The following is a 6,000-nucleotide window of genomic DNA, read 5'->3' on the forward strand; positions in this document are numbered from 1 at the left end:
CGCCACTGAATACAAATTAACTTTAGATATTATCCTTATCTTTGAAGGGTAAAAAGAAAAGATGTACAAATGATGAATGCAACTTGTAAGCTATAATTGCTATAGTATATACTAACCTGTGCCAATAGGAAGTACAATGCCTGTAGTTAGAAAAATCTGTTGGACGTTTTGCTCGGTCAAACGGCGTTCTTGTTTCCTTAAATCTCTGTGCACTGCTAAGCAGGACGTAAGCATACACTTTACTGACCGCTGTCTATTATAATCACGACTTTTAAGTTCAAGAAAATGGTTTTCACAAATTACAATGTTATTAATAGTAATACAATGAGTGGATTCAAATTTGCTCAGCAAACAACCCAAATCTGAGAATAGCAGTGTCAATTTAATTCGAGGAATGTCTTTAAGACTTACAAATTTAAAGCTGCAAGGAGATTTTAAATGAAATTCAGGCAAGTATTTTGGCAGCAGACAGCTTTCTGCCATATTTTACTAAAAACTTTTTTATCTCTGTTCTGAAGAGTTCGAAATATGGTAAAGGGAGATAACTCATTTAGGAAAAAAAATAATGGACAGGCATAATTTTTAGAAATTAATTTCACACATTTCTAGATAGAATACCCATAACTTTTTTTAATCATTAGTAAAACCAAGACTGAAATTAATTGTTTTAGTGTTTCTTTTTAATAGATGTGGCCGCATAAATTCACAAAACAACATCAAATATTGTATTTTTTTCAAAAATAACAACTTTCTCCCCTGTTTCCATGGTAACCAACCTATATATATGTATCGGTTGGTAACATTATTCTGACTAGACTATTGGGGCCTACATCTCAGCCAATTTTCAGGAAGATCGGTGACTATGCGTGCCAAAAAAGTTTAAGTGGTTACAGATAATGGGTATTAAATACATAAAGTCCTCGTGGATATGCATGCACTTCAACTAATATAACAAAAACCTGTATGTAGCTTGCAGAATCATCACAACTCCATAACCAGTAGGAGAGCGGACTTATGGCTTATCCCTTATGTTAATATCACCAAATACCAGACTTATAATTAAATATGGAAAAATATTGAACAAATGAATAGAAAAGTAATGGAATTATTTAAATACAAAACAATAAAGTCAAAAAATAAAAAAGATGTTATGCATCAAATGAAAACACATTTATTATATGTTCCTAACCTAGAATATGTATATGTAGAATGGTTAACTTACAAATGATTTGCGGTCAACACTTAACCTTAAAGCTTGCACTGTGGTTAAATGTCATAACACAAAAAAACACGCCATACAATTAAGTTATTATGGACTTGACTAATCAAATTGTTGAAATGGCTTTCACAATGATTTGATTCAGCAGACGGTCATTTCTGTTGGCTGAGAGATGTCACAAGACATTAACATTAAGAATGTTAATGCCACTAATTATAATGTTGTGAGAATGAAGAAATGTTGCATATACATTCCGTTGTTGTAGACTTAAAGTGCGTTTAATTGTTCTATTATATTCTACAACATGCATTTGAAGTTGATAGTGTGTATTGCAATATGAACGGCATAGGTATGATACATATATATATATATATAAATAAAGGAAACAGTAGTATACCGTATATATATATATATATATGTATAAAAGACAGTTACTAGTATCGTAAAATTTATCGATAACTAAAAGCGGATATCGCTTCGTAATGAACTTTTCCTTCGATGCATTTTTTGCACTTTATGTGTTGATTACAATTTGAGTTGTTTCCGAACAAAATCATACGACTGATTGCTGATTACTTTATTGCGTGATCATATAACCAACATATGTTAAGAATTTTCATCGACGTGTCATTACAAATGACAAAAATATTTTACAGTATAACGTTTCATTATAGTACGACATAATTCTCTTTTACACATTACCGCCATTTATGATAGGTGTACATCTGACTTTGTGTTAACCGAAAACAACAGAAACACAATAAAAACACAGTCATCTTGATCGCGTATACCATATATTTATAATTAAATTATGCGTTTAATATTATTGGTTAATGATAATTTGAATCCTGATATGTTTCGGACGTACTGTTTATATCTTTTTAATTATTTCTTAAGCATTCATACGTCACTTGGGAAATCTCTATATGTTCTTTTGTATTAACCGCTTAATGTCTTACGTGTGATTGAAACTGTTTTACTTGCAATCGGCTATATATTGCATGACATGTAAAATTGATAGGTAATTAATGGTCAAGGAAATTTGTTTCAGACACACTTGGATTTTTATTATCCCTTTGATGTCATTAGATATATCGGGAAAATATATAAAGGGAATACAGCCATAAACTTTTTAGTGGAATAATGATATCAACAACCATCTATAAGATACCCGAAGAAAAATGTTCATACATTTACGGAGCATTAAAACAGATTTAATCCTCAGCTTCCTTCAACAAATACTTGAAGCCGCTCAGGTTAATGACAATCGTTTTTGAGTCGCTGGTTAAGGTAATCATGTGCTTGGTTTTTGCAGCGTTTATGGACATCTCCTTTTTGAAATTACATTGAAGATCGATATATTTATTACAAAATTAATATCAATAGCTTATTACCATACATATCTTTTTTTGTAATATTTTTAGACTTAAAAAGAGCTTGTAAATTGCTCCGTTTTACAACATTCATCGATAGGTGCGACATTAATCCGTGAAAAGATATAGACGACTCAACAAACAAACAGGATTTTTAACAGATTAAGGAAAAATTATTACGTAATTTGATACGATTATAAATCCCTTATGAACAGTTAATTTTCACGTTTGCATGATGACAAAAACGTGCAGTATGACATAACTTGTGAAGTATTAAGAACACCTCCGGGTAATCTATGTACTGAAAGTCTATATAAATATCCAATGAATATGGATTTTACAGACGTTTTCAATAAGCTTATGTATCAGAGGGTGTATAAGTAGCCGTCCACGTCTGTTTTGTTTGAGTTCGACAATGTTTGTGTTTGTTATAATTCAAATATCACCAATTATAATTTATAAAAAAAAATCAGTGTTACAATGACAGACCAGTTATAAGTCTGAATGCCTGAAGCAGGCGAAAATATATTCATCCATTTCAAATAATTACTTGTAAAATAGCTGCAATATACATTGTGGGCATTAATCGCAAAGTCTAGCACGAAAACAATAATGATTATTTCTTCGTGTAACGATCTTTTATATATCATTAGGTTTCGGGACAATTGGAACCAAAATGAATTACAAGTAAAAAGGTATTAGAAACTACAGCTTTGTAGACCTACTCTATATCAATAATACTTGTGACAATTTTCTAAATTGTTTTAAATTTCCTCACGTTTTCAACGAAGTAGTTCATCATGTTCATGAAACCAAAAAAAAAAACCAAAACCTTTGTATTTATAAATATGAACATTACTCCCCCTTGAATTGGAATACGTTTATTGATCCAAGACTTGACATTTTACCGTAACGAAACAAATTACAAAAACAGATGTGTATTGTCACTTTCAGTACTTTAAGCTGTATCGTAGTAGTCAGCCTGTTTTGTTTATGAAATAACATAAAGTGCCTTGAGAGAACCATCGACATTGACAGGGCAAAACATATATCAATACGTTACACAGATTTAAGTCGAACGTACCTGCTACCCTAGATCTTGACCTGCATAACACATTTCCAAATGTGAAATAAGAAAAACGTCCTAAAGAAATATTCTAGTTTTTTTTCAATATTAAAATGGTAGTATGGGCGTAATATTTATTACTTTGATAGCCCACTCAGCATATTAGTGTTCGTGTCGCTCAGTCTTTTGTTTTCAAAGTAGTGTTTTGTGTACTTTCGTTTTTCTGTTGTTTATTATTTGACCATGTGTTGTCAGTTTGTTCCTAAGTTTAAAGAGCAATTCTCTGTAACCACCAAAGAAATTCTAATAGGATCTGGCACACATGGTCTCAGATTTTGATGAAACTTTTATGTAATAGTCAGTACCTTACCTAAAGGCAATAACAGGCAACAAATTGTTCCGGAATATTCCGGTTGCCATGGAAACCCCATAGGTTGATTTTAGCTAAAAAAGGTCATATTTTAACTCTAAAAAAAGTGAAAAAACGACATTTTGCACGGTTTAGTACTTTTTTCATGTATAACATAACCTTTTTTTCTGAATTATATAATATAAATGACCTTTAAGCTGATTAAAATTCACATATGATTCACATTTACTATTTTCAATTATTCTGCTACCAGCTAGTAAAGATATGGTCAAATGGCAAATTTGGATTTCAGTGAAAAATGCGTAAATACAGGATATTCAAGTGGATTTTTTTATGAAATGCAGCGTCTCCCAGTTAAATGTGAGGTATATTTAGAAGGAACCTATAAAGGGCTTTCAAATTATAAAATAAAATCAATGGGCAAATAATTGCAAAAAATATTATTAATGAATGAAAAACACAAGATTTTCAAATTCCGTAAATTGTATTTTTCTACAAGTCAATAATAATCCAAGTAATTTACATATTTACACAATACAAACATGGCATTAAATTCCTTACAATATAACAAAAATAATCAGTAAAATTTTTCAGTCCTGAAAAATATTTTTGCTTAATGAAATTTAATAAAAATGGTTGCTATGGTAACCAAATTTCCCAAATTTTACAATTTTTTTCTTTTTCAAATGTAGTATGTATTTTTTCATTTTTTAAGATTTATATTTGTAATTGAATACAGAGGGAAGGAAAAACTGATTGTGCATATTAGTTTTTAAATGATACAGATCAACAAAGTTTGCTGTTTATAAAGCAATTTGGGTAAAATGCTTATCCATCTTAAATTTTTTTAAATCGAGTAAAACACCTTCTAAGTGCATTCAAATTTCATTATATTAAACTCATATTGGTGCAATCATGTGTATATAATTTAGGAGATAACTGCATTTGTATTTTAACCTTTACAGACATAAAAAGTAGGTATTACTGTCGTAAATTGAGTTTACCTAGTGATATGTAGCAGAGGTAGTTAAAACAGATATATGCAACAGAAAATCTAGATTTACGTCCACAAATGTTAAAATACAATACAGTTGTATCCATTCTAATGCAATACAAATATTGTTTCTGTTTTTAGCTCACCTGGCCGAAAGGCCAAGTGAGCTTTTCTCATCACTTGGCGTCCGGCGTCCGTCGTCGTCCGTCGTCGTCCGTCGTCCGTCGTCCGTCGTCGTCGTCGTCCTGCGTTAACTTTTACAAAAATCTTCTCCTCTGAAACTACTGGGCCAAATTTAACCAAACTTGGCCACAATCATCATTGGGGTATCTAGTTTAAAAAATGTGTCCGGTGACCCGGCCAACCAACCAAGATGGCCGCCCTGGCTAAAAATAGAACATAGGGGTAAAATGCAGTTTTTGGCTTATAACTCAAAAAACCAAAGCATTTAGAGCAAATCTGACAGGTGTAATATTGTTCATCAGGTCAAGATCTATCTGCCCTGAAATTTTCAGATGAATCGGACATTTTGTTGTTGGGTTGCTGCCCCTGAAATGGTAATTTTAAGGAAATTTTGCTGTTTTTGGTTATTATCTTGAATATTATTATAGATAGAGATAAACTGTAAACAGCAATAATGTTCAGCAAAGTAAGATCTAAAAATAAGTCAACATGACCAAAATGGTCAGTTGACCACTTTAGGAGTTATTGCCCTTCATAGTCAATTTTTAACAATTTTCTTAAAATTTGAAGATTTTCAATAACATTTTCCACAGAAAGTACTGTTATAGAGAGAGATAATTGTAAGCAGCAAGAATGTTTAGTAAAGTAAGATCTACAAACACATCACCATGACCAAAACACAATTTTGTCATGAATCCATCTGTGTGTCCTTCGTTTATGATTTGCACATAGACCAAGGTGAGCGACACAGGCTCTTTAGAGCCTCTAGTTTATTTTGACATAAAGTTGTTAAAC

The sequence above is a fragment of the Mytilus galloprovincialis genome, chromosome 12 (genome assembly GCF_965363235.1).
Source record: "Mytilus galloprovincialis chromosome 12, xbMytGall1.hap1.1, whole genome shotgun sequence".
Taxonomy (NCBI): Eukaryota; Metazoa; Mollusca; class Bivalvia; order Mytilida; family Mytilidae; genus Mytilus; species Mytilus galloprovincialis.